This window comes from Pleurodeles waltl, chromosome 9 (genome assembly GCF_031143425.1).
Source record: "Pleurodeles waltl isolate 20211129_DDA chromosome 9, aPleWal1.hap1.20221129, whole genome shotgun sequence".
In the NCBI taxonomy this organism is placed as follows: domain Eukaryota; kingdom Metazoa; phylum Chordata; class Amphibia; order Caudata; family Salamandridae; genus Pleurodeles; species Pleurodeles waltl.
The window spans coordinates 16088608-16112713 of NC_090448.1; the positions used below are offsets into that span (position 1 = coordinate 16088608).

Here is a 24106-nt window from a genome sequence, read left to right on the forward strand (position 1 = left end):
CTTCCCTCCCCTGTCTCTCCCCTCTCTACCTGTACCTTTCTCTCCTCTTTACTTCCCTCCCCTGCCTCACTCCTCTCTACCTGTACCTGTCTCTCCTCTTTACTTCCCTCTTCTTTCTCTCTCCTCCCTACCTGTCTGTCTCTCCCTCTGTACTTCCCTCCCTGTCTCTCTCCTCTCTACCTGTACCTGTCTCTCCTCTTCACTCCCCTCTCCCTGTCTCTCTCCTCTTGTCACGCCTCCCACTTTCTCTCTCCTCCCTACCTGTACCTCTGTCTCTCCTCCGTACTTCCCTCCACTGTCTCTCTCCTCTCGACCTGTACCTGTCTCTCCTCTTTACTTCCCTCCCCTGTCTCTCTCCTCTCTACCTGTACCTGTCTCTCCTCTATGCTTCCCTCCCCTGTCTCTCTCCTCTCTACCTGTACCTGTCTCTCATCTGTACTTCCCTCCCTGTCTCTCTCCTCTGTAACTGTCTGTCTCTCCCTCTGTACTTCCCTCCCTGTCTCTCACCTCTCTACCTGTACCAGTCTCTCCTCTTTACTTCCCTCCCCCTGTCTCTCTCCTCTCTACCTGTTTCTGTCTCTCCTCTATGCTTCCCTCCCCTGTCTCTCTCTTCTATACCTGCACCTATCTCTCCTCTTTATTTCCCTCCCCTGTCTCTACCCTCTCTACCTCTACCTGTCTCTCCTCTTTACTTCCCTCCCCTGTCTCTCCCCTCTCTACCTCTACCTGTCTCTCCTCTGTACTTCCCTCCCTGTCTCTCTCCTCTCTACCTGTATCCGTCTCTCCTCTTTACTTCCCTCCCCTGTCTCTCCCCTCTCTACCTCTACCTGTCTCTCTTGTTTACTTCCCTCCCCTGTCTCTCTCCTCTCTACCTGTCTGTCTCTCCTGTTTACTTCCCTCCCTCTCCCCTCTCTACCTGTCTGTCTCTCCTCTTTACTTCCTTCCCTGTCTCTCTCCTCTCTACCTGTCTGTCTCTTCTCTTTACTTCCTTCCCTGCCTCTCTCCTCTCTACCTGTATCTGTCTCTCCTCTTTACTTCCCTCCCCTGTCTCTCTCCTCTCTACATGTCTGTCTCTCCTGTTTACTTCCCTCCCTCTTCCCTCTCTACCTGTCTGTCTCTCCTCTTTATTTCCTTCCCTGTCCCTCTCCTCTCTACCTGTATCTGTCTCTCCTCTTTACTTCCCTCCCCTGTCTCTCTCCTCTCTACCTCTACCTGTCTCTCCTGTTTACTTCCCTCCCCTGTCTCTCTCCTCTCTACCTGTCTGTCTCTCCTGTTTACTTCCCTCCCTGTCTCTCCCCTCTCTACCTGTATGTGTCTCCTCTTTACTTCCTTCCCTGTCTCTCTCCCCTCTACCTGTCTATCTCTTCTCTGTACTTCCTTCCCTACCTCTCTCCTCTATACCTGTATCTGTCTCTCCTCTTTACTTCCCTTCCCTGTCTCTCTCCTCTCTACATGTCTGTCTCTCCCTCTGTACTCCCCTCCCCTGTCTCTCTCCTCTCTACCTGTCTGTCTCTCCTCTTTACTTCCCTCCCCTGTCTCTCTCCTCTCTACCTGTCTGTCTCTCCTCCTTACTCCCCTCCCTGTCTCTCTCGTCTCTACCTCTATCTGTCTCTCCTCTTTACTTCCCTCCCCTGTCTCTCCTCTCTCTACCTGTCTGTCTCTCCTCTTTACTTCCCTCCCCTGTCCCTCTCCTCTCTACCTGTCTGTCTCTCCTGTTTACTTCCCCCGTCTCTCCCCTCTCTAACTCTACCTGTCTCTCCTTTGTACTACCCTCCCGTCTCTCTCCTCTCTACCTGTCAGTCTCTCCTGTTTACTTCCCTCCTCTCTCTCTCTCCTCTCTGCCTGTACCTGTCTCTCCTCTGTACTTACCTCCCCTGTCTCTTTCCTCTCTACCTGTACCTGTCTCTCCTCTTTACTTCCATCCCCTGTCTTTCTCCTCTCTACCTGTACCTTTCTCTCCTCTATACTCCCCTCCCTGTCTCTCTGCCCTCTACCTGCACCTGTCTCTCGTCTGTACTTCCCTCCCTGCCTCCCTCCTCTCTACCTCTACCTGTCTCTCCTCTGTACTTACCTCCCCTGTCTCTCTCCTCTCTACCTGCACCTGTCTCTCCTCTGTACTTCCCTCCCTGCCTCTCTCTACCTGTACCTGTCTCTCCTCTGTACACCCTTCCACTGTCTCTCTCCTCTCTACCTGTGCCTGTCTCTCCTCTGTGCTTCCCTCCATGTCTATGTCCTCTCTACCTGTACCTGTCTCTGCTCTTTACTTCCCTCCCGTCTCTCTCCTCTCTACCTCTACCTGTCTCTCCTCTTTACTCCCCTCCCCTGTCTCTCTCCTCTCTACCTGTACCTGTCTCTCCTCTATGCTTCCCTCCCCTGTCTCTCTCCTCTCTACCTGCACCTGTCTCTCCTCTGTACTCACCTCCCCATCCCTCTCCTCTCTACCAGTACCTGTCTCTCCTCTTTACTTCCCTCCCCTGTCTCTCTCCTCTCTACCTGTCTGTCTCTCCTCTGTACTTCCGTCCCCTGCCTCTCTCCCCTCTACCTGTACCTGTCTCTCCTCTGTACTTCCGTCCCCTGTCTCTCTCCTCTCTACCAGTACCTGTCTCTCCTCTGTACTTCCCTCCCCTGTCTCTCCTCCTCTCTACCAGTGCCTGTCTCTCCTTTTTACTTCCCTCTCCTGTCTCTCTCCTCCCTACCTGTCTGTCTCACCTCTTTACTTCCCTTCCCCTGTCTCTCTCCTCTCTTCCTGTACCTGTCTCTCCTCTTTACTTCCCTTCCCCTGTCTCTCTCCTCACTCCCCTCCCCCTGTCTCTCCTCTCTCAAACCTTTCTGTCTCTCCCTCTTTACTTCCCTTTCCTGCCTCTCTTCCCTCTACCTCTACCTGTCTCTCCTCTGTACTCCCCTCCTCTGTCTCTCTCCTCTGTACCTGTCTGTCTCTCTTCTGTACTTCCCTCCCGTCTCTCTCCCCTCTACCTGTACCTGTCTCTCCTCTTTACTTCCCTCCCTGTCTCTCTCCTCTGTACCTGTCTCTCCTCTTTACTTCCCTCCCTGTCTCTCTCCCCTCTACCTGTACCTGTCTCTCCTCTTTACTCCCCTCCCTGTCTCTCTCCCCTCTACCTGTACCTGTCTCTCCTCTGTACTTCCCTCCCGTCTCTCTCCTCTCTACCTCTACATGTCTCTCCTCTTTACTTCCCTCCCCTGTGTCTCTCATCTCTACCTGTACCTGTCTCTCCTCTTTACTCCCCCTTGTCTCTCTCCCCTCTACCTGTCTCTCCTCTGTACTTCCCTCCCCTGTCTCTCTCCTCTTTACCAGTACCTGTCTCTCCTCTGTACTTCCCTCCCCTGTCCCTCTCCTCTCTACCTGTACCTGTCTCTCCTTTTTCCTTCCCTCCCTGTCTCTCTCCTCTCTACCTGTCTGTCTGTCCTCTGTGCTTCCCCCCTGTCTCTCTCCTCTCTACCTGTCTGTCTCTCCTCTTTACTTCCCTCTCCTGTCTCTCTCCTCTCTACCTGTACCTGTCTCTCCTCCTTACTCCCCTCCCCTGACTCTCTCTTCTCTACCTGTACCTGTCTCTCCTCTTTACTCCCCTCCCCTGACTCTCTCCTCTCTCCCTGTACCTGTTTCTCCTCTTTACTTCCCTCCGCTGTCTCTCACCTCTCTGCCTGTACCTGTCTCTCCTCTGTACTTCCCTCCCCTGTCCCTCTCCTCTCTAGCTGTACCTGTCTCTCCTCTTTACTTCTCTCCCCTGTCTCTCTCCTCTCTACCTGTACCTCTGTCTCTCCTCCTGACTTCCCTCCCCCATCTCTCTCATCCCCACCTGTACCTGTCTCTCCTCTTTCCTTCCCTCCCCTCCCTACCTGTCTGTCTCGCCTCTTTACTCCCCTGCCCATCTCTCTCCTCTTTACTCCCCTCCCCTGTCTCTCTCCTCCCTACCTGTACCTCTGTCTCTCCTCTGTACTTCCCTCTCCCATCTCTCTCCTCTCTACCTGTACCTGTCTCTCCTCTGTGGTTCCCTCCCCGTCTATCTCCTCTCTACCTGTCTGTCTCTCCTCTTTACTTCCCTCTCCTGTCTCTTTCCTCTCTACCTGTATCTGTCTCTCCTACTTACTTCCCTCCCGGGTGTCTCCCCTCCCTACCTGTACCTGTCTCTCCTCCTTACTCCCCTCCCCTGACTCTCTCCTCTCTACCTGTACCTTTCTCTCCTCCTTACTCCCCTCCCCTGACTCCCTCCTATCTCCCTGTACCTGTCTCTCCTCCTTACTCCCCTCCCCCGTCGCTCTCCTCTCTACCTGTACCTGTCTCTCCTCCATACTCCCCTCCCCTGACTCTCTCCTCTCTACCTGTACCTGTCTCTCCTCTTTACTTCCCTCCCCTGTCTCTCTCCTCTCTGCCTGTACCTGTCTCTCCTCTGTACTTCCCTCCCCTGTCTCTCTCCTCTCTACCTGTACCTGTCTCTCCTCTTTACTTCCCTCCCCGTCTCTCTCCTCCCTACCTGTACCTGTCTCTCCTCCTTACTCCCCTCCCCTGACTCTCGCCTCTCTCCCTGTACCTGTCTCTGCTCTTTACTCCCCTCTCATGACTCTCTCCTCTCTACCAGTACCTGTCTCTCCTCCTTACACCCCCCCTGTCTCTCTCCTCTCTACACGTACCTGTCTCTCCTCTTTACTCCTCTCCCCTGACTCTCTCCTCTCTTTCTGTACCTGTCTCTCCTCTTTACTTCCCTCTTCTGCCTCTCCCCTCTCTACCTGTACCTGTCTCTCCGCTTTACTTCCCTCCCCTGTCTCTCTCCTCCCTACCTGTCTGTCTCTTCTCTTTCCTTCCCTCCTCTGTCTCTCGCCTCTCTACCTGCACCAGTCTCTCCTCTGTACTCCCCTCCCCTGCCTCTCCCTTCTCTACCTGTACCTGTCTATCCTCTGTGGTTCCCCCCTGCCTCTCTCCTCTCTACCTGTACCTGTCTCTCCTCTTTACTTCCGTCCCCTGTCCCTCTCCTCCCTACCTGTCTGTCTCTCTTCTTTACTTCCCTCCTCTGTCTCTCTCCTCTCTAACTGTACCTGTCTCTCCTCTCTACTTCCCTCCCCTGTCTCTCTCCTCTCTACCTGTCTGTCTCTCCTCTTTACTTCCCTCCCCCGTCTCTCTCCTCTCTACGTGTTTCTCCTCTTTACTTCCCTCTCCTGTCTCTCTCCTCTGTACCTGTACCTGTCTCTTCTCTTTACTTCCCTCCCCTGTCTCTCTCCTCTACACCTCTACCTGTCTCTCCTCTTTACTCCCCTCCCATGTCACCCTCATCTCTACCCGTACCTGTCTCTCCTCTCTACTTCCCTCCCTGTCTCTCTCCTCTCTACCTGCACCTGTCTCTCCTCTGTACTCACCTCCCCTATCCCTCTCCTCTCTACCAGTACCTGTCTCCCCTCTTTACTTCCCTCCCCTATTTCTCTCCTCTCTACCTGTCTGTCTCTCCTCTGTACTTCCGTCCCCTGCCTCTGTCCCCTCTACCTGTACGTGTCTCTCCTGTGTACTTCCATCCCCTGTCTCTCTCCTCTCTACCAGTACCTGTCTCTCCTCTGTGCTTCCCTCCCCTGTCTCTCTCCTCTCTACCAGTGCCTGTCTCTCCTCTTTACTTCCCTCTCCTGTCTCTCTCCTCCCTACCTGTCTGTCTCTCCTCTTTACTTCCCTTCCCCTGTCTCCCTCCTCTGTCCCTGTACCTGTCTCTCCTCTTTACTTCCCTTCCCCTGTCTCTCTGCCCACTCCCCTCCCCCGTCTCTCCTCTCTCTACCTTTCTGTCTCTCCCTCTTAACTTCCCTTCCCTGCCTCCCTTCTCTCTACCTCTACCTGTCTCTCCTCTGTACTCCCCTCCTCTGTCTCTCTCCTCTCTACCTGTCTGTCTCTCCTCTATACTTCCCTCCCAGTCTCTCTCCCCTCTACCTGTACCTATCTCTCCTCTTTACTTCCCTCCCTGTCTCTCTCCTCTGTACCTGTACCTGTCTCTCCTCTTTACTTCCCTCCCTGTCTCTCTCCCCTCTACCTGTACCTGTCTCTCCTCTTTACTCCCCTCCCTGTCTCTCTCCCCTCTACCTGTACCTGTCTCTCCTCTGTACTTCCCTCACCTGTCTCTCTCCTCTCTACCTCTACCTGTCTCTCCTCTTTACTTCCCTCCCCTGCGTCTCTCCTCTCTACCTGTACCTGTCTCTCCTCTTTACTCCCCCCTGTCTCTCTCCCCTCTACCTGTACCTGTCTCTCCTCTGTACTTCCCTCCCCTGTCTCTCTCCTCTCTACATGTCTGTCTCTCCTCTTTACTTCCCTCTCCTGTCTCTCTCCTATCTACCTGTACCTGTCTCTCCTCCTTACTCCCCTCCCCTGACTCTCTCTTCTCTACCTGTACCCGTCTCTCCTCTTTACTCCCCTCCCCTGACTCTCTCCTCTCTACCTGTACCTGTTTCTCCTCTTTACTTCCCTCCGCTGTCTCTCACCTCTCTGCCTGTACCTGTCTCTCCTCTGTACTTCCCTCCCCTGTCTCTCTCCTCTCTAGCTGTACCTGTCTCTCCTCTTTACTTCTCTCTCCTGTCTCTCTCCTCTCTACCTGTACCTCTGTCTCTCCTCCTGACTTCCCTCCCCATCTCTCTCATCCCCACCTGTACCTGTCTCTCCTCTTTACTTCCCTCCCCTCCCTACCTGTCTGTCTCTCCTCTTTACTCCCCTGCCCGTCTCTCTCGTCTTTACTCCCCTCCCCTGTCTCTCTCCTCCCTACCTGTACCTCTGTCTCTCCTCTGTACTTCCCTCTCCCATCTCTCTCCTCTCTACCTGTACCTGTCTCTCCTCTGTGGTTCCCTCCCCCGTCTCTCTCCTCTCTACCTGTCTGTCTCTCCTCTTTACTTCCCTCTCCTGTCTCTCTCCTCTCTATCTGTATCTGTCTCTCCTCCTTACTTCCCTCCCGGGTGTCTCCCCTCCCTACCTGTACCTGTCTCTCCTCCTTACTCCCCTCCCCTGACTCTCTCCTCTCTACCTGTACCTTTCTCTCCTCCTTACTCCCCTCCCCTGACTCCCTCCTATCTCCCTGTACCTGTCTCTCCTCCTCACTCCCCTCCCCTGTCGCTCTCCTCTCTACCTGTACCTGTCTCTCCTCCATACTCCCCTCCCCTGACTCTCTCCTCTCTACCTGTATCTGTCTCTCCTCTTTACTTCCTTCCCCTGTCTCTCTCCTCTCTGCCTGTACCTGTCTCTCCTCTGTACTTCCCTCCCCTGTCTCTCTCCTCTCTACCTGTACCTTTCTCCCCTCTTTACTTCCCTCCCCCGTCTCTCTCCTCCCTACCTGTACCTGTCTCTCCTCCTTACTCCCCTCCCCTGACTCTCGCCTCTCTCCCTGTACCTGTCTCTGCTCTTTACTCCCCTCTCCTGACTCTCTCCTCTCTACCTGTCTCTCCTCCTTACTCCCCCCTGTCTCTCTCCTCTCTACATGTACGTGTCTCCTCTTTACTCCACTCCCCTGACTCTCTCCTCTCTACCTGTACCTGTCTCTCCTCTTTACTTCCCTCTTCTGCTTCTCCCCTCTCTACCTGTACCTGTCTCTCCGCTTTACTTCCCTCCCCTGTCTCTCTCCTCCCTACCTGTCTGTCTCTCCTCTTTCCTTCCCTCCTCTGTCTCTCGCCTCTCTACCTGTACCTGTCTCTCCTCTGTACTCCCTCCCCTGCCTCTCCCCTCTCTACCTGTACCTGTCTATCTCTGTGCTTCCCCCGCCTCTCTCCCCTCTACCTGCACCAGTCTCTCCTCTGTACTCCCCTCCCCTGCCTCTCCCTTCTCTACCTGTACCTGTCTATCCTCTGTGTTTCCCCCCTGCCTCTCTCCTCTCTACCTGTACCTGTCTCTCCTCTTTACTTCCGTCCCCTGTCTCTCTCCTCCCTACCTGTCTGTCTCTCTTCTTTACTTACCTCCTCTGTCTCTCTCCTCTCTAACTGTACCTGTCTCTCCTCTCTACTTCCCTCCCCTGTCTCTCTCCTCTCTACCTGTCTGTCTCTCCTCTTTACTTCCCTCCCCCGTCTCTCTCCTCTCTACCTGTTTCTCCTCTTTACTTCCCTCCCCTGTCTCTCTCCTCTCTACCTCTACCTGTCTCTCCTCTTTACTCCCCTCCCCTGTCACCCTCATCTCTACCCATACCTGTCTCTCCTCTTTACTCCCCCCTGTCTCTCTCCCCTCTACCTGTACCTGTCTCTCCTCTGTACTTCCCTCCCCTGTCTCTCCCCTCTCTACCAGTACCTGTCTCTCCTCTGTACTTCCCTCCCCTGTCTCTCTCCTCTCTACCTGTACCTGTCTTTCCTTTTTACTTCCCTTTCTGTCTCTCTCCTCTCTACCTCTCTGTCTGTCCTCTGTGCTTCCCCCCTGTCTCTCTCCTCTCTACCTGTCTCTCCTCTGTACTTCTCTCCCTGTCTCTCTCCTCTCTACCTGTCTGTCTCTCCCTCTTTACTCCCCTCCCCTGTCTCTCTCCTCTCTACCTGTACCTGTCTCTCCTCTTTACTCCCCTCCCCTGACGCTCTCCTCTCTCCCTGTCTCTCCTCTTTACTTCCCTCCATTGCTCTCTCCCCTCTCTACCTGTACCTTTCTCTCCTCTTTACTTCCCTCCCCTGCCTCTCTCCTCTCTACCTGTACCTGTCTCTCCTCTTTACTTCCCTCTTCTTTCTCTCTCCTCCCTACCTGTCTGTCTCTCCCTCTGTACTTCCCTCCCTGTCTCTCTCCTCTCTACCTGTACCTGTCTCTCCTCTTCACTCCCCTCTCCCTGTCTCTCTCCTCTTGTCACGCCTCCCACTTTCTCTCTCCTCCCTACCTGTACCTCTGTCTCTCCTCTGTACTTCCCTCCACTGTCTCTCTCCTCTCTACCTGTTCCTGTCTCTCCTCTATGCTTCCCTCCCCTGTCTCTCTCCTCTCTACCTGTACCTGTCTCTCATCTGTACTTCCCTCCCTGTCTCTCTCCTCTGTACCTGTCTGTCTCTCCCTCTGTACTTCCCTCCCTGTCTCTCACCTCTCTACCTGTACCAGTCTCTCCTCTTTACTTCCCTCCCCCGTCTCTCTCCTCTCTACCTGTTCCTGTCTCTCCTCTATGCTTCCCTCCCCTGTCTCTCTCTTCTCTACCTGCACCTATCTCTCCTCTTTATTTCCCTCCCCTGTCTCTACCCTCTCTACCTCTACCTGTCTCTCCTCTTTACTTCCCTCCCCTGTCTCCCCCCTCTCTATCTCTACCTGTCTCTCCTCTGTACTTCCCTCCCTGTCTCTCTCCTCTCTACCTGTATCCGTCTCTCCTCTTTACTTCCCTCCCCTGTCTCTCCCCTCTCTACCTCTACCTGTCTCTCTTGTTTACTTCCCTCCCCTGTCTCTCTCCTCTCTACCTGTCTGTCTCTCCTGTTTACTTCCCTCCCTGTCTCTCCCCTCTCTACCTGTCTGTCTCTCCTCTTTACTTCCTTCCCTGCCTCTCTCCTCTCTACCAGTATCTATCTCTCCTCTTTACTTCCCTCCCCTGTCTTGTCTCTCTCCTCTCTACCTCTACCTGTCTCCCGTGTTTACTTCCCTCCCCTGTCTCTCTCCTCTCTACCTGTCTGTCTCCTGTTTGCTTCCCTCCCTGTCTCTCCCCTCTCTACCTGTCTGTCTCTCCTCTTTACTTCCATCCCTGCCTCTCTCCTCTCTACCTGTATCTGTCTCTCCTCTTTACTTCCCTTCCCTGCCTCTCTCCTCCCTACCTGTCTGTCTCTCCCTCTGTTCTTCCCTCCCCTCCCCTCCCTGTCTCTCTCCTCTCTACCTGTATCTGTCTCTCCTCTTTACTTCCCTCCCCTGTCTCTCTCCTCTCTACCTCTACCTTTCTCTCCTGTTTACTTCCCTCCCCTGTCTCTCTCCTCTCTACCTGTCTGTCTCTCCTCTTTACTTCCTTCCCTGCCTCTCTCCTCTCTACCTGTTTCTGTCTCTCCTCTTTACTTCCCTTCGCTGTCTCTCTCCTCACTACCTGTACCTGTCTCTCCTCTGTACTCTCCTCCCCTATCCCTCTCCTCACTACCTGTACCTGTCTCTCCTCTGTACTCGCCTCCCCTATCCCTCTCCTCACTGTACCTGTCTCTCCTCTTTACATCCCTCCCTGTAGCTCCCCTCTCTACCTGTCTGTCACTCCCTCTGTACTTCCCTCCCCTCCCCTGTCTCTCTCCTCTCTACCTGTATCTGTCTCTCCTCTGTACACCTCTCCCCTTGTCTCCCTCCTCTCTACCTGTCTGTCTCTCCCTCTTTACTTCCCTACCCTGTCTCTCTCCTCTCTACCTGTACCTGTCTCTCCTCTTTACTTCCCTCCCCTGTCCCTCCCCTCTCTACTTCTTTCCCTGTCTCTCTCCCCTCTACCTGTCTGTCTCTCCCTCTGTACTCCCCTCCCCTGTCTCTCTCCTCTCTACCTGTCTGTCTCTCCTCTTTACTTCCCTCCCCTGTCTCTCTCCTCTCTACCTGTCTGTCTCTCCTCTTTACTCCCCTCCCTGTCTCTCTCCTCTCTACCTCTATCTGTCTCTCCTCTTTACTTCCCTCCCCTGTCTCTCCTCTCTCTACCTGTCTGTCTCTCCTCTTTACTTCCCTCCCCTGTCTCTCTCCTCTCTACCTGTCTGTCTCTCCTGTTTACTTCCCCCGTCTCTCCCCTCTCTACCTCTACCTGTCTCTCCTCTGTACTTCCCTCCCATCTCTCTCCTCTCTACCTGTCAGTCTCTCCTGTTTACTTCCCTCCCTGCCTCCCTCCTCTCTACCTCTACCTGTCTCTCCTCTGTACTTACCTCCCCTGTCTCTCCCCTCTCTACCTGCACCTGTCTCTCCTCTGTACTCCCTCCCTCTGTCTCTCTCCTCTCTACCTGTGCCTGTCTCTCCTCTGTGCTTCCCTCCCTGTCTCTCTCCTCTCTACCTGTACCTGTCTCTGATCTTTACTTCCCTCCCCTGTCCCTCTCCTCTCTACATGTCTCTCCTCTGTACTCCCCTCCCTTGTCTCTCTCCTCTCTACCTGTACCTCTGTCTCTCCTCTTTGCTCCCCTCCCCCTGTCTCTCTCTTCTTTAATCCCCTCCCTGTCTCTCTCCTCTTTACTCCCCCCCCCTTTCTCTCTCCTCCCTACCTGTACCTCTGTCTCTCCTCTGTACTTCCCTCTCCTGTCTCTCTCCTCCCTACCTGTACATTTCTCTCCTCTTTACTTCCCTCCCCTGTCTCTCCTCTTTACTTCCCTCCCTGTCTCTCTCCTCTCTACCTGTACCTGTCTCTCTTCTTTAGTTCCCTCCCCTGTCTCTCTCCTCTCTACCTCTACCTATCTCTCCTCTTTACTTCCGTCCCTGTCTCTCTATTCTGTACCTCTACCTGTCTCTCCTCTGTACTCCCCTCCCTGTCTCTATCCTCTCTACCTGTACCTCTCTCTCCTCTTTACTTCCCTCCCTGTTTCTCTCCTCTCTACCTGTACCTGTCTCTCCTCTTTACTTCCCTCCCCTGTGGCTCTCCTCTCTACCTGTCTCTCCTCTTTACTTCCCTCCTTGTCTCTCTCCTCTGTACCTGTCCGTCTCTCCTCACTCCCCTCCCCCTGTCTCTCTCCTCTTTACTCCCCTCCCCTGTCTCTCTCCTCGCTACCTGTACCTCTGTTTCTCCTCTGTTCTTCCCTCCCCTGTCTCTCTCCTCTCTACCTCTACCTGTCTCTCCTCTTTACTCCCCTCCCCCTGTCTCTCTCTTCTTTACTCCCCTCCCCGTCTCTCTCCTCTTTACTTCCCTTCCCCTGTCTCTCTCCTCTCTACCTGGACCTCTGTCTCTCCTCTGTACTTCCCTCCCTTGTGTCGCTCCTCTGTACTTATACATGTCTCTCCTCTTTACTTCCCTCCCCTGTCTCTCTCTTCTCTACCTGTCTGTCTCTCTCCTTGACTTCCCTCTCTGTCTCTCTCCCTGTACCTGTCTCTCTCCTTGACTTCCCTCTCTGTCTCTCTCCCTGTACCTGTCTCTCCTCTTTACCTGCTTCCACTTCTTACACGTTATCTCCACCTCCCCATCTCTTCCCTCTGTGCCTCTGTCTCAGTTAAAGCCCACAGAGCGCTGCGGTGATTGGACAGATCAGCCCTGCCCATCCCTCTCCACACAATGACGCACAGGGGATGCTGCGCCTGCGCACTGGAGGCGCCTTTCAGCACCTCGGCGAGCTCCTGTGCATGGTCGGGGCTGTAGGAGGGCACTGCAACCAGAGGGCTTAGCGCTGCACCTGGAGGAAGGGGCCTCTGGGCGCCTGCACTGCAACGGAGCCGACGGTACAGGTGCCAGCAGGGCAGTGAGGAGTCAGCGCTGCGGAGAGGAGCCGGCACTGCACAGAGGAGCCGGCACTGCAGAGAGGGGTCAGCACTGCATAGAGATGACAGCGCTGCCTGCAGAGAGGAGCCAGCACTGCATAGAGGGGCCGGCACTGTAGAGAGGAGCCATCACTGTATAGAGGAGCTCTCACTGCACAGAGGAGCCAGCACTGCAGAGAGGTTTCAGTACTGCATAGAGATGACAGCGCTGCCCGCAGAGAGAAGCCAGCACTGCATAGAGGGGCCGGCACTGTAGAGAGGAGCCATCACTGTATAGAGGAGCTCTCACTGCACAGAGGAGCCAGCACTGCAGAGAGGTTTCAGTACTGCATAGAGATGACAGCGCTGCCCGCAGAGAGAAGCCAGCACTGCATAGAGGGGCCGGCACTGTAGAGAGGAGCCATCACTGTATAGAGGAGCTCTCACTGCACAGAGGAGCCAGCACTGCAGAGAGGTTTCAGTACTGCATAGAGATGACAGCGCTGCCCGCAGAGAGAAGCCAGCACTGCATAGAGGGGCCGGCACTGTAGAGAGGAGCCATCACTGTATAGAGGAGCTCTCACTGCACAGAGGAGCCAGCACTGCAGAGAGGTTTCAGTACTGCATAGAGATGACAGCGCTGCCCGCAGAGAGAAGCCAGCACTGCATAGAGGGGCCGGCACTGTAGAGAGGAGCCATCACTGTATAGAGGAGCTCTCACTGCACAGAGGAGCCAGCACTGCAGAGAGGTTTCAGTACTGCATAGAGATGACAGCGCTGCCCGCAGAGAGAAGCCAGCACTACATAGAAGGGCCAGCACTGCAGAGAGGAGCCAGCATTGTATAGAGGGGCGAGCACTGCAGAGAGGAGTCAGCACTGCACAGAGGGGCCAGCACTGCAGAGAGGAGTCGGCACTGCAGAGAGGAGCCGGCACTGCACAGATGAGCCAGCACTGCACAGAGGAGCCGGCACTGCATACAGGAGCTGGCACTGCTTAGAGGAGCCATCACTGCAGAGAGGGGTCAGCACTGCATAGATGTGTCAGCACTGCACAGAGGAGCCAGCACTGCAGAAAGGAGCCAGCACTGCAGAGAGGAGCCAGCACTGCATAGAGGTGTCAGCACTGCACAGAGGAGCAAGCACTGCAGAGAGGGATCAGCACTGCAGAGAGGGGTCAGCACTGCAGAGAGGGGTCAGCACTGCCGGCAGAGAGGAGCTATTTCCAGGGAAAGACGCCCGCACTGCTTGCAGAGCAGGTCCTGTACTGCAAAGACGAGCCATTTCTGGAGACGCAAATAACGAGGTACTCCTGGCTGTCCGAGTGTGTGTGGCGGGAGTGGGGGGGGGGGGGGGGGGGGGGGTTATAGGCTCAAGAACCCGCTTATGTTTGGCCTGTCAGGTGATAGTGGGGGGCAGTATACTCACAGGTGATGCCCATCACCAGGCTATGGGTACTCGCAGTCATTGGATGAGGGGGGGAGGGGTATCCAGGCATGGTGCACACAGTCGCTAGTCCGTGAAGGAGGGATATTGGGGGGGGGGGGGGGGGTTGTTACTGGGTCATAGTCACACGTGCAGTCCATCACCTGGGTATCTGCACAGTGTAACCCTCAGTGGAGGGATGGCACATCAGACACACAGTTAATCCCCAGGTGTGCAAGAGTACACACTGACCATTCAAAGTGGCTGCACACAGCAATCCCCGTGCATGATATGTGTACACACTGACCATTCAAAGTGGCTGCACACAGCAATCACCGTGCATCATATATGACCATTCAAAGTGGCTGCACACAGCAATCACCGTGCATGATATGTGACCATTCAAAGTGGCTGCACACAGCAATCACCGTGCATGATATGTGTGCACACTGACCATTCAAAGTGGCTGCACACAGCAATCACCGTGCATGATATGTGTGCACACTGGCCATTCAAAGTGGCTGCACACAGCAATCACCGTGCATGATATGTGTGCACACTGGCCATTCAAGGTGGCTGCACACAGCAATCACCGTGCATGATATGTGTACACACTGGCCATTCAAAGTGGCTGCACACAGCAATCCCCGTGCATGATATGTGTACACACTGACCATTCAAAGTGGCTGCACACAGCAATCACCGTGCATGATATGTGTACACACTGACCATTCAAAGTGGCTGTACACAGCAATCACCGTGCATGATATGTGTACACACTGACCATTCAAAGTGGCTGGACACGGAGCCCATAACCAGGCATGACATTTGTAGACACTGACCAGTCAAGAGTGGCACCGTCCATCACCGTGCATGATATGTGTACACACTGACCATCAAGAGTGGCTGCACACACACATTCCATCACCAGGCATGGTGTGTGTACACACTGACCATTCAAGGGTGGCTGCAAACACACAGTCCATCACCAGGCATGTTATGTGTACACACGGACCATAGGAGGATGTTTGTACACACACACACGCACATCTCATCCCCAGGAATGTTGTATGTACACATGTGCCAGAGCAGGGGGCTGTACACATACACACATCTCATCGCCACCCATGCTGCGTGTACACACAGACTATAGGAGGGTGTTTGTACACACAAACACACACACACATCTCATCCCCAGGAATGTTGTATGTACACTTGTACCACAGCAGGGGTTGTACACACACACACACATCCCATCGCCAGGCATGTTATGTGTACTCACGGACTATAGGAAGGTGTTTGTACACACACACACACACACACGCACATATCATCCCCAGGAATGTTGTATGTACACATGTGCCAGAGCAGGGGGTTGTACACACACACACATCCCATCGCCAGGCATGTTATGTGTACTCACGGACTATAGGAAGGTGTTTGTACACACACACACAAGCACATATCATCCCCAGGAATTTTGTATGTACACATGTACCAGAGCAGGGGGATGTACACACACACACAAGCACATATCATCCCCAGGAATGTTGTATGTACACATGTACCAGAGCAGGGGGTTGTACACACACACACAAGCACATATCATCCCCAGGAATGTTGTATGTACACATGTACCAGAGCAGGGGGTTGTACACACACACACATCTCATCGCCACCCATGCTGTGGGTACACACGGACCATAGCAGGGGAGTTTTACACACGCACATCTCATCAGCGGGCATGCTGTGCGTACACACGGACCATAGCAGGGGGGTTGTACACGCACATCTCATCAGCAGGCATGCTGTGTGTGCACAAGGACCATAGCAGGGGAGTTGTACACGCACATCTCATCAGCAGACATGCTGTGCGTACACACGGACCATAGCAGGGGGGTTGTACACGCACATCTCATCAGCAGACATGCTGTGCGTACACACGGACCATAGCAGGGGGGTTGTACACGCACATCTCATCAGCAGACATGCTGTGCGTACACGCGGACCATGGAGGACCCTCTTTCCTTCAGTCCAGGCAGATACAGAGTACATGGGCAGCACTCAGGGGCGTAGGAGATAATACATTTCTGGGGGGGACAGGGACAGCCTTGGGGACTTTCAATCAACCCTATACAAATCGCTCGTTGTTTACGAACTGCGGGCTCCGATAAATATACACAATCATATATATTGGAAGTGAAATAGGGGGAAAGGAAGGCATGGTTACACAGTCTGAAAGTATCTTTAATTGTTATTTACATTCACAAAGTAATTAGCTCAAATGTGAAAATAACATGTTGATTAAACTTGCATCTTCATGCACCAAGCAAATCAAGGTAGGAGAGTAAAAAGGAAGAACATATCCTTTGCGCCCCACACCCATCATGCCCCTCGCCTCATGCCAATTGGAACCGCACTGGAGATATCAAAAGCGATTAGGTACAAGAGTTGTAAACTGTGCTCGGAAACCATATTTCTAATAACACTTCTACTCCTGTGTGTGATCTTGGGCAGCTCAGCTCCACATCAGTCATAACTTGGAGCATTTCAACTGAAGAAGCTCTTGCAGTTACAGGCTATATAAACATGGATTCTCTAATCTCTGTATAAACTGCAGTCACTAATTTCTTTAGAATCAGCTGTTTGTGATGCCCCAAGTCACTGTGTATAAAGAAAAGACATTCACTGATTATAAAGAAAAGACATCGGAAAATGACTATGATAGGGTTATTACAGTCGAGTTCTGACATTACAGTGCCTTCTGCCAGAGCTAGCAGCCAATGTAAAAGGCAGATCAGGTCACAGAGCATAATTAATGCAGCTGTTTAAAGCAACAAATGGAATGTTGCTTTTCTTTCTTCTGCTCTACTTTAATAGCTTGGAATGACAGAAGCTATGCACTAAGGTTTTAAATGGTTTGTGGGAAAGTTGGTGGTGTGACCATGTATTAAATGGGGTAAAATACCCCTGGCATACATAAGGATATTGCAAGTCACCTTGAAGATCATACATTATAAACAACCATTGGCAAAGCCAATAGGTCTCGCCTATGCAAGTTCTATTGCCTTTGCCAATGTGTTTTAGCCATGCTGTACACTAGTGAGACTACTATTCAGCATGGCTCAAAGTTAATGGCATAAAGGAGAATGATGTGTCATCGACTGGTGTGGCGTAGTGTCATGGAGTAAGTAGAGTGTCCTAAAATGGAGCAGTAAACTAACTTTAAAGGAACAGGAGTCCCTTGAATAAAATGCAACACCACTCCCATAAAGAATGATATTAAAGTATTGTATTGTATTGTAATCGTATTTATATAGCGCTTACTACCCCTGACGAGGCGTCGAAGCGCTTTTCGATGAGTAGCACGCTACTCCGGAACCCAACAAGAATTAGTGATGGATTAGTATCATTTAATAATGAGTACAGTTTTAGTATTATTATGAGTTAATTTGAGCTGCGGATATGAGAGTTTGTTAGTTAGATTGACTGGAGTAATGGAGGAGTGGAGGAGGAAAGAAATCTAAAAGTGTTAATTGGGAGTATATCCTTCATTTACTCAATCCAAAATCTTGGGATGAATAAAGGGGGGCAGAGGGCGGAAGAGTATGTGGAAGGGTTAGGGAGAGCATAGTAGCAGGGTGAGATTAATGCAGGAGAATTTAGTAGGGTTGTGTGGGAGGTCACAGAGGTAGAGTGAGGTTTGGTGAGTTAGATGTGGAGGTGGAGGGAAGAGCTTAGGCAGAGATATTTAGGAGATGAAAGTGGTCGAAGGGATTTGGGATGAGTCAGAGTGAGAATGGAGGATAGTTTGATAGAGACATGACATAAGAGTGATGAAAAATGAGAGCAGAAATTCATAGATATCTAGTATAACAACCCAAAAAAAAAAAAAAAACCAGGAGCCATGCAATGATCCACAACATGCCAAGCACAGAAACAACATATACACATACATACATATATATATATATATATATATATGCAAAAAACAAAGGAGAACTCTGGGAAGTTCCCAATTTTAGGTGGAGAGCTGCTCTAGTAAGGAGCACCCTGCAACAACAGCGAGAGATTTTGCTGTACAAATGGCAAAAGACTTTGTCACTATCTAGCTCGGCGAGGATAGCACTGTGCTAATCCTATGCTTAAAGACTTTGCTAGATAAGCAGACATTTGAGGTGAGCAAATCTAGAGTGTCGCTGGTGTTGCAGGGTGCTCCTCACTAGAGCAGCTCTCCACCTAAAATTGGGAACTTCCCAGAGTTCTCCTTTGTTTTTTGCATAATTTATGCGTCACTCTAACCCTAAAAGGGCCTTGGTTTGACTTATACTGGGTGCTCCCTTGTGCCTGGACAAAGCTATGCCCCTCTGAAGAGCTCTAATGAGAGCGAAACACGTGTCAGGGGTTGCTTTACTCATTCCAGGTTGGCTTGGATGGTATTTGACCAGTCCAAAGCTGTAATACTGTGCCTGGAGTGGTAAATGGCTTTTGTCATTTTACAGCTCGGCAAGGATGACACTATGTCAATCCTATGCTTAAAGATTTTGCTGTACAAATGGCAAAAGACTTTGTCACTATCTAGCTCGGCGTGGATAGCACTGTGCTGATCCTATGCTTAAAAACTTTGCTAGATAAGCAGACATTTGAGGTGAGCAAATCTAGAGTGTCGCTGGTGTTGCAGGGTGCTCCTCACTAGAGCAGCTCTCCACCTAAAATTGGGAACTTCCCAGAGTTCTCCTTTGTTTTTTGCATAATTTGTGCGTCGCTCTATCCCTGAAAGGGTTTTGGTTTGATATATATATATATATATATATATATTTATACAGACACACACGAATACACACATATGCACATAGAATACATAATTAGAATCATGGGTAAAAGATACTTAGTCAGACAGGTTTAAAAGAGTGTGTGCGTATTTTATTGTTATGACAGTAGCAATACATATTTTCCAAAGAAACTATAAATAAATAGAAATATACATATAATCTGAAAAAGTATTTATCCACATAGGCATATGCAGTTCATAGTTGTTTGAAAAAGGTGGTTATGAAGGAAAGAGCCAACTCTTGAGTAGTTTTCTGAAAACAAGAAAGTTATCTGTGGCTCTTATAGTTGGGGGTAATGAATTCCATAGTTTTGCTGCTTGGATGGAGAAGGATGTACCACCTACAGTCTTTTTCTTGTATGGTGGTGTTCTAAGGCGGGGTGCCAGTCTTGAGCGGAGGGTTCTTTGTTGGATGTATTTGGTAATTTTCTTTCTGATAAAAAGTGGTCCTGTTCCATGTATAGCTTTGTGGGTGATACAAAGCAGCTTGAAAGTGCATCTTCTGGCAACGGGTAGCCAGTGTAGTGCTCTCAAGGCAGGGGAGATGTGGTCTTGCGGCTTTATATGTAGTAGTAGCCTGGCTGCAGAATTCTGGATACGTTGTAGTTTTTTCATAATAGATAGAGATGATCCATGGTAGAGGCTATTGGCATAATCCAGTTTGGATAATACAAGTGAGATAGTAGCTTGCACCTTGTGTGGAAATCTGAGGTGGGGGAAGATGCGTCGTAAAGTCTTTAAGGTGATGAAGCTTGTGCGTGCTAATTTGTCTACTTGGGCATTCATAGTTAGCTTTGAATCCATGGTGATCCCTAGGTTTTTAACTTCCTTGGATAATTGAGGAGGTGGTCCGAGATCGTCAGGCCAGACGCACGGAGGGTCATAATTTTTCCAGTCACCACATATGAGTATTTCTGTTTTGGAGGTATTTAGTTTGAGATGGCTCCAGGTCATCCACTGATCAACGGCTCTGAGGCAACTGAAGATTTGTGAGTTTTCAATGTTTTTGGGGCATTCCAATTGAAGTAGTATTTGTGTGTCATCTGCGTAGTTGTAGCATGTGAGATGGAAATCATTGATCAGTTCTGGTAAAGATATCATGTAGGTGTTGAAAAGCAAAGGTGAGATGATTGACCCTTGGGGGACCCCTGTTTTTGTGAGGTAGGGTTCGGACGAGAAGGGGGGCGAGTGGATGATATTCGCTCTTTTTTGGAGATAGGAAGTAATCCAGTTGAGAGCAATCCCTTGTATGCCGGCTTTGTGGAGTCTTTGAGTTAGTAGTATGCAAATGGAATGTTTTATACCTTTATTTAATCAAAATATAAAAGATCAAATGTAGTGGGAAAACATCAACAGGGGAAATCGAGAAAGACTGGTATTCGGGCATTACACAAGTTATCTGGATGACCCAATGTCACCAATTACAAGAAAAATGTTAAAAATAACCTATATAGTACAATGGTTCGGAGGAGGCTGGCCTGGTTTGTATTGGGTACCTATGGTACTTACACCTTATACCAGGTCCAGTTATCCCTTATTAGTGAAATGTAGGCAGTGCCTAGACGCCAGGCTCTCTAGGGGTAGCTGTAGCCACGGCTTATCTAGGAGACATGCAAAGCTCCTGCAATACCACTGTAGTCACACAGCACTCACACACATGAAAGAAAATACTCAGTGTTACAAAACTAAAGGTACTTTATTTTAGTGACACAAATGCCAAAAATACCACAGAGACTATACTCCCTTAGGAGGTAAGTAATACACCAATTATATACACTAGTATGCAGCAATAGCAATAAAAACAGTTAGAAAAGTGCAATTAGTGAAAATCACAATGGTTAGAAATGGGCCTAGCGGGAACACAAACCATATACTAAGAAAGTGGAATGCGAATGTCAGTTTCCCACCTAGGCAAGTGTAGTGTGTAGAGGGGCGCTGGGAGTATTAGAAAACACCAAAGGTAAGTAATAGAACCCACCTCAGAGCCCAGGAAAGCAGGAGTAAATCATAGTAACTTTCCTAGAACACACAAGAACACGAGAAAGAAGATAATGCAAGAACCAGAAGATACTTCAAGACACAAAGGGTGGACTCCTGGACCTAAAGACCTGTGGAAGAATGGGACTAGGCCCAAGAAGCACAGAAGAGTCCAGGGAGGACAGGAGCCCCTGCTAACCCGAATCAAGGTGCAAAAGAAGAACCACTGGTGAAGAACAACAGTCAGTACTGCACCCAAGAAGATGGATGCGGGTTCGTGGTCGGTGCAGATGATATCCCACACCGGATGGATGATTGCAGTCTGGTTTGCATCGCTGGATTCTGCCAACAAGCCTTGGCACAGGCAAAGCTCATGGTTAGTGGAAAATGGCACTGCCTGGGACCAGGAGGGACCTGGTTGACTCTACCCAGGAGGAGGAGTCAGAGGGGGCTCTCAGAAACTCAGAGAGCCCACAGAATACCAGCCAGCACACACAGGAGTCCTCCAGCACAGGGACAAAGGAGTTGCAAAAGGAGGCCCACGCAGCACAAAAACAAAGGATCCCACGCCGCCAGAGAACCACTCAGGAAGCTGTGCATCTCAAGAAGGAGTGCTGGGGGCCGGAGCTACATTGTGTACAAAGAATTTCATAGAAGGATGCCAACAAGCCTTGGCAACTGAAAAACACGTGGTGAACAGGGTTACTGTCTTGCATGGGAAGGCAAGCTCTTACCTCCACCAAAGTTGGACAGTAGGACGTCAGGACCATCAGGACCACTTCAGTCCACCACCCGTGATGTAGGATCCATGCAACTCGTCAGGAGAGGGGACCCACGCAGATGGTCATCATTGCAGAGAGGTGCCTACTGAAGCAGGGGAGTGACTCCTTCACTCCAACGGAGATTCGTCCATTCTGCTGGTGCAGGCTGAAGACAGGCTGTCCTCTGAGGATGCACGACCGGGAAACAGTTACATTTGCTGGCAAGAGCTAAGATACAATGTTGCAGAAGTCATCTTTGCTTTGTTGTTGCAGTTTGTGGAGTTCCTGGAGGGTCCAGATGCAGTTTCTTCAGTGAGAAGGTGAAGTAAAGGATGCAGAGGATTCCTGCTGGAGTCTTGCAATCCGAATCTGAAGAACCTCCCAAAGGAGAGACCCTAAATAGCCATGAAAGGGGGATTGGTCAGCTAAACAGGTCAGCACCGATCAGGGGACGGCTCTGACACCACCTGCTGGCACTGGCCCCTCAGATGCTCCCAGAGTTCGCTGCCAACTTGGAATCCAAGATGGCAAAACACAGGGACCCTCTGGAGGAGATCTGAGCACCACACCTGGGGTGGTAATTGACAGGGGAGTGGTCACTCCCCTTTCCTTTCTCCAGTTTCGTGCCAGAGCAGGGACTGGGGGTACCTGAACCGGTTTAGACTGAATTATGCAAGGAGGGCACCAAATGTGCCCTTCAAAGCATTTCCAGTGGCCTGGGGAAGGAAGCGACGCCTCCCAAGCCTGTAACTCCTATTTCAAAAGGGAGAGGGCGTAACACCCCTCTCCCAAAGGAAATCATTTGTTCTGCCGTCCTGGGCTTGAGCTCCTCAAGCAACAGGAGGGCAGAAACCCGTCTAAGCGGTGGCAGCAGCTGGGGCTGCCTGGAAAACCTCAGAAGGCTGGAATGGCAATACTGGGGGTCCTCTAAGGAGCCCCCAGAGTGCATGAAATCATACAACCAATGCTTGCAAAAGCCTTGGGTTATGATTCCAACATGTTTGATACTAAACATACCTATGTTTGGAGTTACCATTATGTAGTTGGACATAGGTAGTGACCTATTTCAAGTATACGTGTAAAATGGCATCCCCGCACTCAGGAAGTCTGGGAAAATGGTCCTGGAGGTCGTGGGGGCACCTCTGCTAGTGCAGGGGTGCCCTCACACACTGTTACTCTGCACCCTGCCCTCAGGGCTGGAGGGCCTGCTATTGGAGTGACTTATAAGTGACCTGGTGCAGTGTAACTGGCAGTGAAAGGGTGCATGCACCTTTTCACGCAGGCTGCAATGGCAGTCCTGCAGAAGCCTTTGCATGGGCTCCCTATGGGTGGCAAAAGAAATGCTGCAGCCCATAGGGATCTCTTGGAACCCCAATGCCCTGGGTACCTAAGTACCATATACTAGGGACTTATAAGGGGGCACCAGTATGCCAATTTTGGGTGAAATACTGGGTTACCAGTATGCAACAACCATAATTTAAGGAAGAGAGCATAACTACTGGGGTCTTGATTCGCAGGATCTCAGTAGACACACTCAAACACACATTGCAAACAGACCAAATGTGGGGGTAACCAATCTAGAAAGAGGCTACTTTCCTACAAGGTTAGCATCCACAATAATGATTTACAAGCTTTTATACACCGACTTTTACATGAATGACTCAAATAGTGACTCAAGAAGTCATTAGCTCATAGTACCTATGCTTATGCCAACTTATGTACAATATCACAAATTCAAGTCAAGGTACTTTGGCCGACGAGATTTCGATCCCCTAGACAAGTATCAGGATCTTCCTACGCCTTCGTTAAGCTTGAGTTAAAAGGGTTACAGAGTGCTTGTAACCAAAACGGCGAAGATAAATCGGACTCACGTCTCATATGAGTGACAAAGCAATCAATGGTTTCTGAATCTCTAATCAAGTGCCAATGCCATAAAGTAGTAGTAGAGTGGAGTAGTGTCACAGTGTAATAGAGTGTCATAGAGTGGTGTGGCAGAGTGTCGTAGAGTGGAAAGGCATAAGGAAGAGTGAACTGGAGTAGAGTAAAGTAAAGTAACGTGAAGTGGCATAGAGAAAGTTGGGTCGAGTCTTACAGTGAGCATAGTACATTGTTGTATAGTGGAGTGGCATAGAGGGCTGTGCAGTGGCGTTGAGTAGAGTATCGTAGATTGAAGTGGCATAGAGTGGAGTAAAGTGGAATGGAGTGGTGTATAGGGAGTTGTGTAGAGAGTTACAGAGTGGAGAAAGTGTTAGAGTTGAATGGAATAGAGTGTCAGAGTCTAGTATCATGGAGTGTAATGTCAGAGTGAAGTGTCATAGAGTGGAGTTGGGTGGTCTAGAGTGAAGTGGCATAGAGTACAGTGGTGCAAAGTAGATTGGTGTAGAGTGTAGTGGTATAGAGTGCATTGGTTTTGAGTGCAGCATTGGCGAATACTACACTGGTTTAGCGTACAGTGCAGTAGCGTATAGTGGTGAAGAGTCGAGGGGCGCAGAGTGGAGTGGCAAAACAGATTGCAGTGGCTCAGAGTGCTGTGTCATAGAGTGATGCGTTGCATGGTAGAGTGGAGTGGTGCAAGATAGAGTAGACTGGTGTAGAGTGCAGTGGTGGAGTGCAGTGATGCAGAGTAGAGTGGCATAGAGTGTAGTGGCATATAGTACACTGGTGTAGAGTACAGTAGAGTGGCATATAGTTGAGCGGTGCAGAGTAGAGTGCCGTGGTGCAGAGTAGAGAGGAGTATAGTTCAGTGGCAGAGTGCATTGTTGCAGAGTAGAGTGTCATAAAGGGCAGTGCTGTTGAGTAGAGTGGCATAGAATGCATTGGTGTAGAGTG

The 24106-nt window shown here is 50.9% G+C and overlaps 1 protein-coding gene across 1 annotated transcript in view; it reads left to right on the forward strand.

Moving 5' to 3' along the window:
* The first annotated feature begins 12133 nt into the window (after window positions 1–12133).
* Window positions 12134–24106, forward strand: part of LOC138258844 (ankyrin repeat domain-containing protein 10-like) — a 108481-nt gene continuing 96508 nt past the window's right edge. The window contains exon 1 of the mRNA XM_069206121.1: window positions 12134–13589. The gene's annotated coding sequence lies outside the window, so the exon portion shown is untranslated. The remainder of the gene's footprint in view (window positions 13590–24106) is intronic.